This window comes from Panthera tigris, chromosome E2 (assembly GCF_018350195.1).
Source record: "Panthera tigris isolate Pti1 chromosome E2, P.tigris_Pti1_mat1.1, whole genome shotgun sequence".
Taxonomy (NCBI): domain Eukaryota; kingdom Metazoa; phylum Chordata; class Mammalia; order Carnivora; family Felidae; genus Panthera; species Panthera tigris.
Window position 1 is genome coordinate 5,452,412 of NC_056674.1, and position 11,691 is coordinate 5,464,102.

Below are 11,691 nucleotides of genomic sequence, written 5' to 3' on the forward strand. Positions count from 1 at the left end.
TTCCTGATTTAGTTAAAGGTTTGCCAATTTTGTTCATGTACTGAAAACCAAGTGTTTCTATTCTTTATATTTTCCTAGTTTTGCTGTATCCTACTTTGTTCATTTCTGTTTTATGTTTGAATTTCCTTCTTGCTGATGAGTTTGGGTTCATATGGTATTTGACCTGAGTATTTGAGGTAGAAGAAAGTGATTTGTGCTATGGCATGACAATACTATAGCATTATCTATTATGCTATGTGGTCAGTGCGTCCTGTGCAACTTTATGTGTCTATGGAGGAATGATGTTCTCATGATTCCTTCTCAGCCACATTGCTGACATTCTCTGAGTGATTTTAGGGATGTAGATTAGAAGTTGTCAGCACATCCTGTGAGAGTAATAAGTGGAATTTTACCTCTGTTATTTGATATCTGTCAGCTGTAACTTCCCATGGCACCCTGAGCTTTTTGACATCGTGCATAGAAGCTTGTCAACACATGTCAATGAGTAGATATAAACCTAGTGCCCTTGAGAATTTACACTGAATGATAAACCAGGACAATGATGGGAAGAGTGAAGTTTATCAACAGTATCAGGAAGGCCATACCCAAATTGAGACAACTGTGTGTAATGAGAATCTCACTGCCCAAACTGGTGAAGGATATAAACCATTTTGGAAAACCTTCCTTTTAAGTCCAGTACTTTACTAAAGCAGTATGTTTCTGTCAGCAAAAGCTCAAATCAAATGGTGGAACATGCATACCTGTAGAACAACTATTTGGAAATCTGAAAGTGACCTAGTGCAATGTAAAATGTTCTGAAGGATGGTGATGGTGGTCTTTGCTGGGAACCAAAAGTAAACTCACAAAAGAAGAACGTAAGTGGTAAAGTCTTCCCTGGAAACTAAGCAGGAGTTGTTTGTGTTGAGTCAGATGGTGGCGATGGGGGACTCAAGTGTGCTGTGCCTGCATTGGCTCATGAGGTACTACTAATGGGTCTTGGGGAACAGCATCTGCACTAACAAGGAACTGGTGAAAGACGCCAGCCCATTCGTGGACCCCATTCCAACCTTACAAAATCACCGTTTCTTTTATGGGCTCTGGAGACCACATGATTTATATGCACATGAAAACTTCAAAGCACAGAACTGCTTATCAGCCTGGATTTACGAAAAACATCCCTTGGTGAGTTTTAGGAACCAGCATCACCTCTGCCCTCTGCCAGGGTCTGTTGATCAGGGTGAGAACACCGGTGCTGCTTTAACTATGAGCTCCAGGTGATTCTCAGGTGAGACCAGGGTGAAGCACGAGGATTCACTAACTACTTGGGAGGGTTGCATTCGCCTTTCAGTAGAAGAGATGATGATAGTCTGTTTGGCGTGGACCTGGAAGGGGCAGGTCAGTGCAGCCCATGTTCCCTGGACTGTGGCAGAATGTGTGTCTGCCTATGGGAGGGGAGGACATCTGAAACTGGGAAGGAGAAACTCACATGTCAGAGGTCCGTTTTCTGAGTCTTTCCTTTGACAGAGTCAAGTAAAGGGCAGCCTTTTCTGCATTTCAAGTTCCTTCTGCCTCTGAGCTGATGAGAGCAGGTGAAGAGGCTGTGCTGAGGCCTTTAAAGGCCTACAGGTGTGATTGCTCCACATACTAGCACCTCAGAAAGCATTTGACAGCAGAAGGGTGAGGAAGAAATGGCTGCTTCTCAGGTAAATTTTGTCTTGATTTAGCGCAGAAGCTGTGTCCTCATTACTTAATGAAATGTCATGTTTTTAGAGCTTGCAAACATTTATTCCTCTACCTGCGCCTGACTAATAAATATGTTTTGGACTAGTATTTATCCCTTTTATGATAGTCAAATTCAGTTCTAGGATGTTCCTGTGTTATGTCCTAGAGCCTTCTTCATTCTCTACAACCAGGCTTTCTATACAGGTTGAGGAATTCCTGCCATGAATTCATGACCTGCAGATTATTGGAAATAACCCTTTGGTAACACATCAGTATGGGGATGTGTTGATACCCAAGTTTTTCATAGTAGATAGATCAGGTTTGAGGATTCCAGTAAAGGATGAGTTTATATATTTATGTCCTGTTTGGGTGTGGCACGAGTCTATGTAAACCGATTAAAAACATAAAAACAGCCCAGGTGGCTCAGTCGGTTAAGCGATGCAATCTTGATGCCAGCTCAGGTCAATATCTTATGGTTTGAGTGAGCCCTGTGTCAGGCTGCTTACTGTCAGAAGAGCCTGTCTGGCATATTCTCTTCCTTTCTCCCTTGCCCCCATTCACTCTTGCTCAAAATAAATAAACTTAAAGAAAAAAAGAAAAACAAATCGACTAGCTTTTGGGCCCAGATAAGTGAATGTTCTGAAAAAGAGCCTTGATGTCTAGATTGTTTCAAAGATTTACTATTTAGAAAGCATTAAAGACTAGAGGACATGGGAGGAATCTGTGGCTTAAAATTTGCAAAAACCTTCTATATTCTCATGATTCATATCCTAGTATGATTTTTTGTTGTTTTTTTTTTCTTCCTTTGGAAACTCTATCACATCAATGATGAGTCCTTCTACATGCATGAGGCCCCTGATATCAATTTGTCTCACTACAGCTGATGTTAACATTGTTCACATGGATCAGGGTCTCTCTGACAGAATCCCAAGAAAATGAAATCTCTCTCCTTTGTTTACTAGAAATCCTGGCTTTTGCAAATAAAGGTTTTATATTGGTCCTTAATCTATTAAGTTTCCATTTTATTTTGCACAGTGTAGCAGATCTTTTATTCATTCTTTTTTTTTTTTTTTCAGCAAAAGCTAACAAGTATAACTACTGTATGCTCACAGGTCTTATAATTCTATAATGCAACTTGGCACAAATGCCAAATGATACCATTTCAAGGAAATAACCAGGAATTTGTTGGTGAAAGGAATAAAGTATTCATGATGTTGTATCTTGACTTAAACGTTCCCCTTCTCTGAGGTTCTCTGTTACCCTCACTGTGAATTAGTGATAATTCTAGAAACTAAATGGCATAGGATATTGTTGTCAACACCTTAAAATCTGATATACATTCCTTATTCTTTGGTTAGACTCTCTTTTTTATAAGTTTATTTATTTTTAGAGAGAGAGTGTATGTGAGGGGAGGGTCAGGGAGAGGGAGGCAGAGACCTCCAAACAGGATCCACACTGTCAGTGCAGACCCAGATGTGGGGTTTGAACTCATGAGACTTGAGCTGAAATCAGATGTTTAACCAACTGAGCTACCCAGGTGCTCCAATATTCATTATTTTTGATTCAGTACTACTTGGAAGTGGAGTTAGGAACTGAATATTGAAAAGCCTTCCTAAGTGTTCTAAAGAGGCCATCAGGAAAAGGCGTTGGGAGAAATAATTTTCTTTTTTTTTTTTTTAAATTTTTTTTTTCAACGTTTTTTATTTATTTTTGGCACAGAGAGAGACAGAGCATGAACGGGGGAGGGGCAGAGAGAGAGGGAGACCCAGAATCGGAAGCAGGCTCCAGGCTCTGAGCCATCAGCCCAGAGCCTGACGCGGGGCTCGAACTCACAGACCGCGAGATCGTGACCTGGCTGAAGTCGGACGCTTAACCGACTGCGCCACCCAGGCGCCCCTCTTTTTTTTTTTTTTTTTTTTTTTTTTTAAATTTTTTGGGAGAAATAATTTTCTATATCCTTCTGTAATGTGTTCTCTTCTCTATAGAGCACAGTGCTGGATTTGTAATTGTAGATTGTCCAGCAAGGGTCCTGTATCTTTTTTCCTATACATAGGTCTTGCTGTCTTTAGAGTTGATCTGGGTAAGATCTTTGGAAAAAGAAAGAGACCTTGCACTTGAAGAGACAGGAGAGAGTAACCACACACCCAAGTAAGTGGGAATGAATGAAGCAGATGACACAAGTGAGGGTCACAGGTCAAAGGAAAAAACTCAATCTTTAATATGTGGTCTGGGAAGCTCTACTTGAATAGAATGATTCTGGAAGCCTAGGTTTTTCCAATGGTCCTGGAAGGACTTTCCAGTCTCACTCTTCCCATGCTCCTACATCCTCTAAGGCTTACCCTCTGTGCCAATGTCTACCATGGCGTTCACAGTCAAATCCAAAAGCTTCCTCATGGCCAGTGAGGCTCTATGGGATCTGATTTGCTTTTGGGGACATGTGAAAATCTGTACACATAGGGAGAATCTAGTGGAGGCCCCAATGTAATTTACTCCTGTCCCAGTTTTGGGTGCCCTTATCTCCCAGGGACACACACAAAGTCTGGCACAACATCAGGAATGTGAGGCAGACTGACCATCCCCTATGAAAACTTACAGAGTGAAGTCTTCTTCATGGAGGCTTCCACATTGCCTGATACTCTGTACTCTTAAATGTACTGGGAGCCTCAGCATTTACATTGACCTCACAGTGGAATAATTGGGCCAGTTCATTTAGACCTAATTGATGCTGGGCCCCAAAAAGAACTAAGTGCCAGAATCTTTGGGGATGGGACAGTAGAGACGGTAGTTCAAAACTCTACACAGGGGATCCCAATATGAAGTCAAAGGTAAGAATGACATTTTGAACATTGCTTGTCAAAATTTCATGTATACACCAATCACTTGAGATTCCACTTAAAAACACACAGATATCATGTCTCCCTAGGTCTGGATGAAGGTCATTAATTTGTTCTTTTAACAAACACTGAGGTTGCTGTCCCCAGACGTCATCTCCTGTTGCACAAACTGCTCAGGTGGCTCTGTGTTCATGCTGAGGGGTGGGGAGAGGAAATGGTGCCACCCAGGTCCTTGGTTCTCAGACAGGCATTTCAGTGAATATTGCCTCTGAGGGAAGTCTCCTTGAATAGTGAATAATCTCCCCCCTGTGTGTGCCCCTGTGATCTTCAGATCGCCGTTTCCAATTTGTCTCTACCACAGGTTGTATGTGGTTTCCAACTCATACCCCCTCTCCCCCTCCCCACCTCCACCACAGGTTGCATGCCTGTCTTCTCTCCAGGAGCAGTGCAGTGCCCTCCTATCCACAGCTGACCTTTTAAACTCTAGGCATTAAGCCTTGCTGGTTGAAAGGACCCACAAGGTTCAACTTCTCTTGTTTTCCAAACCACTTGATTTGGGGAAACATTTTCCTTATGCATTCCTGTGTGCTCCTCTTTCTCTGACCTTCTCCACAATCACAGCTCAGTGCCTTCTAAGTGATTAACTTTGTATTCTTCCCTACAATGAATATTTTGATGTCCTATCTGAATAGAGTGACTGACCTGCTTTCTACTCTGAATTCTGTGACAGTTATTGATTTCTATGTTCAATTAAATACTTTTCTAAATATTTATGGCTTTCCAGTTACTTTTATGCATCTCTGATGTTTGTTTAAAGTGTACATTTAATATGAAGGCCTTTCCTCCTTTATTATATTTGTAGAGTTTAAATCTAGTTTGCATGTTGGGATATTAAGGATTGAGTTCCAGTGAAAGGCACTGAAACTTTCTCTGCATGTTTTGGTTTCTATCCTGTAATACAGCTATGATGTTGAGCGAGTTACGAATTCTAGCTACAGGCTTGGCACATTTTTGACCTTTATAATGTTTCTCTTAAGTATAAACTATGTGATGGTGAGTAAGGATTCAGCAGTCCTAGAAGTTGTACCACATTCTTTACATTTTTAAGTTTTTTTCTCCAGTAGGAATTCTGTGTTGTAGAATGAATCTTGACCTTTGATTAACAGGCTCACCAAATTCTACATATTTGCCAATTCCTCCCCATATACATTCTATGATCAGTAGTCAGGATTTAGCATTGCTTACAGGACTTGCCACACTCTTTTGTATTCAATTGTTATTCTCCACTATACGTTTTCCAGTGTGAAGTAAGGGTGACCAGTCCACAAAGATTTTCTCACCTTCCTTAAATTTGTAAGGTTTCTTCCAGTATGAATTCTGTGATAATGAGTAAATGTCAAACCGTGATCAAACACTTTATAATTTGCATTGGTAAGGTTTTTTTCAAGTATGAGTTCTGTGATGTTGTGCAAGGTGTGAAAGTTGGTTAAACACCTGGCCACATTCCTTACATTTGTAAGTTGTCTCTCCAGTGTGAATTCTGTGATGTTAAGTAAGGGCTGAGTTCTGGTTAAAGGCCTGACCATTCTTTACATTAGTAAGGTTTTTCTCCAGTATGAATTTGGTGATGAGGAGGAGGAGTTGTGATGGATAAAGAGACATATTTGGGGGTGACAAAGTGCTCCCCTTCAGTAGGGAAATGTTTATTTTCCTTTAATGTTTTTATTTATTTTTGAGAGACAGAACGTGATTGGGGGAGGGGGCAGAGAGAGAGAGAGACACAGAATCTGAAGCAGGCTCCAGGCTCTCAGCTATCAACACAGCGCCCCCAACTTGGGGCTTGAACCCACAAACTGTGAGATCATGACCTGAGTCAAAGTCCTATTCTTAATGGACTGAGCCACCCAGGCACCTTGAAGTGTTTATTTTCATGCATAATTGCCATACCGTTTTCCAAAGTGAAGGTACTTTTTACATTCCCCTTAGTGACATAGGAGAATTCTAATTGCTTGACATTTTCATAGGTATTTGGTGTTACCATTTTTATTTCAGTCATTCCAGAAAATATTGAGTGGCTCGTCATTGTAAAATATGAAATGATCTTACTATAGTTACCCTGGTGACTCAAAATGTTAACACTTAAATGCATAAAGTTGAACAAAGTCAAAATGGCTGCATTCAAATATCAGTGGGGCTTCATATTAAAATAACATTTTTCCTCTCTTGTGCAAACTTTCCATCCTCTCTTCTTAGCCTTTTTCTTCAGGAAGCCAGTACCACCTTGAAAACATGATGAACAAGGCCAGCAGTGATGTGGGAAACAAAGGCAAAGAAAAATTAAATTTTCCTACTACTTCCAAGATTCTGTGTCTCCCTCTCTCTGTGACCCTCCCCCGTTCATGCTCTGTCTCTCTCTGTCTCAAAAGTAAATAAATGTTAAAAAAAAAAAAAAAGAAAAAAGAAAACATGATGAACAAGGCCAGCAGTGATGTGGGAAACAAAGGCAAAGAAAAATTAAATTTTCCTACTACTTCCAGCCCATTGACAAGTCCTTGAAACAGGCAGAACAACCTTCCTCTGGGAGCTCAGCAGCCTAGATGATGACTCTTTGGTAAGAGGAATAGGCCACCTTAGCTTAACATTATTCTAATCTCAAGGATCCTGTAAGTCTACTTTAACATACAAAAATTCCTTTGGGAACTTCCTTTTTCTTTACCCCCCAAGATATATGTTAGCAGTCATACTCCGAACATCTGCCCAATGGATGTACATTTGAAGGATCTCATGACTGAGTTTTTTCTAAGCAGTAAGAAATGATTTTTTCCTAGCAGTACCTCCTATCCTCCTCAAGTTCCTGGAAACCTTGCTTCCAAAAATTCCTTAAAGACTTATGATATGAGAAACAAAGGAAGAAGGAAATGGTAGAGAAAATTAAACCTCCTTATAACCTAGAGCCCATTGGCAAATATTTGAGGCAGGCAGAGTCTACCATTTCTCCAGGACCTCCCTACTGTCTTCATGCTTTGCTAGAAGGAAAAACCATTTTAGCTTGACAATAGCTAGGCCTCTGGTATCTTATGAGTCTTTAGCATAGGACAATCCATTTGGGAACTTACCCTTGACTTTACCTCCCTCAACTCCTAACCATATAATCAGTCTCTCCTCAGGATCTGGGGAAACCCTTCTGCCCAGGGGTCCTGTCCTAGGGCTTTAATAAAACTACCCTTTTGCACCAAAGATGTCTCAGGAATTCTGTCTTGGCCTTTGGCTCTGGACCCCCACCCCCACTCCAAAACCCCATCAACTTACACTATCCCCAACCCCCTCCCAACTTGAAGTCCTATCACAACCTGTGACAGTCACCTGTCACAACCTCAGTGCAGCTCTTTCTGCCCAAAGGACCTGTCCCCATGTTTTAATAAAACCATCTTTTGGCACTGAAGTTGTGTCAAGAATTCTTTTTTGGCCATTGGCTCTGAAGGCCAAAGCTTCAAACTACTTCAGTAGCACAAACACAATTCCTCTTGAAACCAGCTAGACCCTGTATTTCCCTACATAACCCCCCAGCCCTTCCCTCTGGGTGGCTTGCAGTCCTGAAGGCCCTAATGTGCTCCAGTCTCCTTTGCTTGACAAAGCAAGAAAGCTGTTGTTCCTCTTTACTCCCCACTATTTTTCTAATTATGTTTTGGTTCTGAAGCACAGAGGTCAGTTTCCACAACAGAAAGTGTAGGAGAGGAAAACTTTTTTCTTGCTCCCTTCTTTTTCTTTGGCTGGTCTAGTAATTAAACTGACTTAAGACAGATTCACAAGACAAAAAAATTATTTCTTAATTAGGGGAACCTTAAAGATAGGAGTCTCAAAGATGATTGATGCTTATAACATGGGGACATTGAAGAAGGCAGTAGGAATTTAGAATTTCAGAGCAGGAGAAAGATATTCAATACAGAAGAAAGCAAAGAGCAACTGATTGTCACATACTGGTTTGCCACACCAGGCACCAACGTCTTATGATATAAACAGTTAATCTCTGGAATTAGCTCTCTTTCTGGTACAGTTGTCCCTCCTAATTTATTCTTGGTAACCATATCAGCCTCACAAAAGAAGGAACTCCTGGAGCACCTGCGTGGCTCCGTAGGTTAAGCATCAGACTCTTGATTTTGGCTCAAGTCATGATCTCCTGGTTGGTCTGTGAGTATGAGCCCCACATCATGCTCTGCACAGGTAGTCTGGAGCCTGTTTGAGTTTCTTTCTCTCTGCTTTTCTCTCTGCCTCTCTCTGATTGAGCAGTCTCTGTCTCTCTCAAAATAAATACATAAACTTAAAACAGAAAAGGAAGTCCTTCATTTACACCAACAATAAACCTAGAGGGCCTTTTTTTTTTTTTTACACGTTACATTGAAGCCATAATGCAGCCCCTCTAGCCAAATAAGCAGTCTTTACATTTTTTTGTTGTTTTTTTTTTTTAATTTAATACTGTTTTCATCTTGAGAGAGAAAGAGATCGCAAGTTCAGGAGGGATAGGAGGAGAGAGACAGAATCCTGAGCAGGCTGTTTTCTGCCAGCATAGAGCCCAAGGTGGGACTCAAACTCCGGGAACTGTGAAATCATGACCTAAACCAAAACCATGAATCAGGTGTATAACGGACTACACCACTCTGGTGCCCCAGGAATATTTTAGCATGCACCTGTGGCCTGCATAATTGATTAACCAGATCTCTCTTTGTAGATGCATCTATCATTCATTGTTTCTTAGACTTGGTCCCAAACCCTCTTGCACAGCCTCCCCCTGTGGCACCAATACACAACATTCCAGCACCCCAATAATATTTGTAGCTGCCTGAATTGAGTGTACACACAGCCAAGAGATGTTACATATTACTGCCCTTCACTTTTACTGCCTAAGTGCTCTAAGGTGCCTTTAAAATTTTTTTGACAAGGAAGTAACCTTGAAGTTGGTGTTTGGAGAAGAGTCTGCCTGCTTCCCAAATGGCCAGCCTCCTGAAAAGACCTTAAATTCCTTTCCAGTCAAGCTCCTCTTGAGTATTGGCTTTTAAATTGACTTGGCTTCCAAACAGGTTTTTAGGTAACAAAATTGTGGTGGAATCATTGGTCAGGAAAGAATTCTTGAGATGTTTTATGGTACAACTTTGTAAGTTTATGCAAGTAGTACAGGGACAGGATAAGTGGCCAGACAGAGCTGCATTTTGGTTGAAGTTGATGAAGATGATGGTTATATGCTTAGTGCTCAAGGGGGAAGTTCATGCCGGGAGTATTAGTTCATAATTTTTTTTTTCAAGTTTCTGCTCCTAAAATATTGCAAGATTTCTCTGGTGCTTATCATTCACTCTGATATTAATTATCAGGTATACCAGTAGTCATGAGATCCTTTAGAATATAGCAACCAGGGGAACCTGGGTGGCTCAGTTAGTTAAGGCATGCAACTTTGGCTTAGGTCATGATCTTGCAGTTCCTGAGTTTGAGCCCTGTGTCAGGCTCTGGACAGCTCAAAGCCTGGAGCCTACTTTGGATTCTGTCTGTGTGTCTGTCTCTCTCTCTCTCTCTCTCTCAAAAGTAAATATAACCATTACAATATTTTTTTCTGTAATGTCACATGGCAGAGTAGATGTTGGAGATGAAGAAGCCTTGTGGACAATGTAATAGGCACGATCGCAAGGCATGTGCTGTGATACCACAAAGCACGAGTATCCCAGGTACATAACCCCACCGTAGATTGTTTCCACTGTAGATGGATGATCTTCCAGGGATGCTGACTCTACCTGACAGGTACATCCCTCCTGCCACTTAGCCCATGATTAGGGTAGTCACATACTCTGGGCTCTGTACCTGTTAGAAATTAGTGGGGTCACAATTCAGTAGTCAGAAGCAGCAAGTACAACTGCTTCAAACAGTCAACCCAATATTTAGTCAGGAAGCCCATGGTTTTCACTACCGTTGCTCTACAGGCACTCATGCTGTCTGGGATCTGAGAATCATTCTCAATATGCTGAGAATTATATTAATCATATCGATTAAGCACTGTAGCACTGCTTCTCCTACATGTCAGTGCTCACTAGTTCTGTGTGCCTCCCCCTTCAATACTCCCTGCTTGGTAGGTGATTTGTAGATAGTCTTTGGACATAAGTCTACCTTATTCCTGTAATGCTAGCCTCCTGAACAAAGCAAATTTTCCTTTCCAACAGTGAAAATTGGTAATGGGATACATCATTAAAATGGAATCGGGATTTGGCAGGAGGAGCTCTCTCTACATATCACTGGTAGTCATCTGACCCAATAGCAAGAGTTGGACTTGATCTTGCTCATGGAGGCTACTCCTCTATTCCAGCTGAAGAAAGAGATGGCTTCCTGATTTTAAAAATTAATTTCCTTCTGGGGTGCCTGCATGGTTCAGTCAATTGAGTGTCTGACTTATGCTCAGGTCATGATCTCATGGTTCATCAGTTCGACCCCTGTGCCAGACTCTGTGCTGACAGTGTTGAGCCTGCTTGGGATTTTCTTTCTCCCCCTCTCTCTGCATGTCCACTAGAAGTGCAAAAGAGATCCCCTCTCTCCACATCCTTGCCAACATCTGTAGTTTCCTGAGGTGTTAATGTTAGCCATTCTGACAGGTGTGAGGTGGTATCTCATTGTGGTTTTGATTTGTATTTCCCTGAGGATGAATGATGTTGACCATTTTTTATGTGTCGGTTGGCCATCTGGATGTCTTCTTTGGAGAAGTGTCTATTCATGTCTTTTGCCCATTTCTTCACTGGATTATTTGTTTTTTGGGTGTTGAGTTTGATAAGTTCTTTATAGATTTGGATACTAGCCTTTTATCTGATAATGTCGTTTGCAAATATCTTCTCCCTTTCTGTCGGTTGCCTTTTAGTTTTGATGAATGTTTCCTTCGCTGTGCAGAAGCTTTTAATTTTGATGAGGTCCCAATAGTTTAATTTTGCTTTTGTTTCCCTTGCCTCCAAGGATGTGTTGAGTAAGAAGTTGCTGCGGTGAAGGTCAAAGAGGTTTTTGCCTGCTTTCTCCTCGAGGATGTTGATGGCTTCCTGTGTTACATTTAGGTCTTTCATCCATTTTGAGTTTATTTTTGTGTATGGTGTAAGAAAGTGATCCAAGTACATTTTTCTGCATGTCGCTGTCCAGT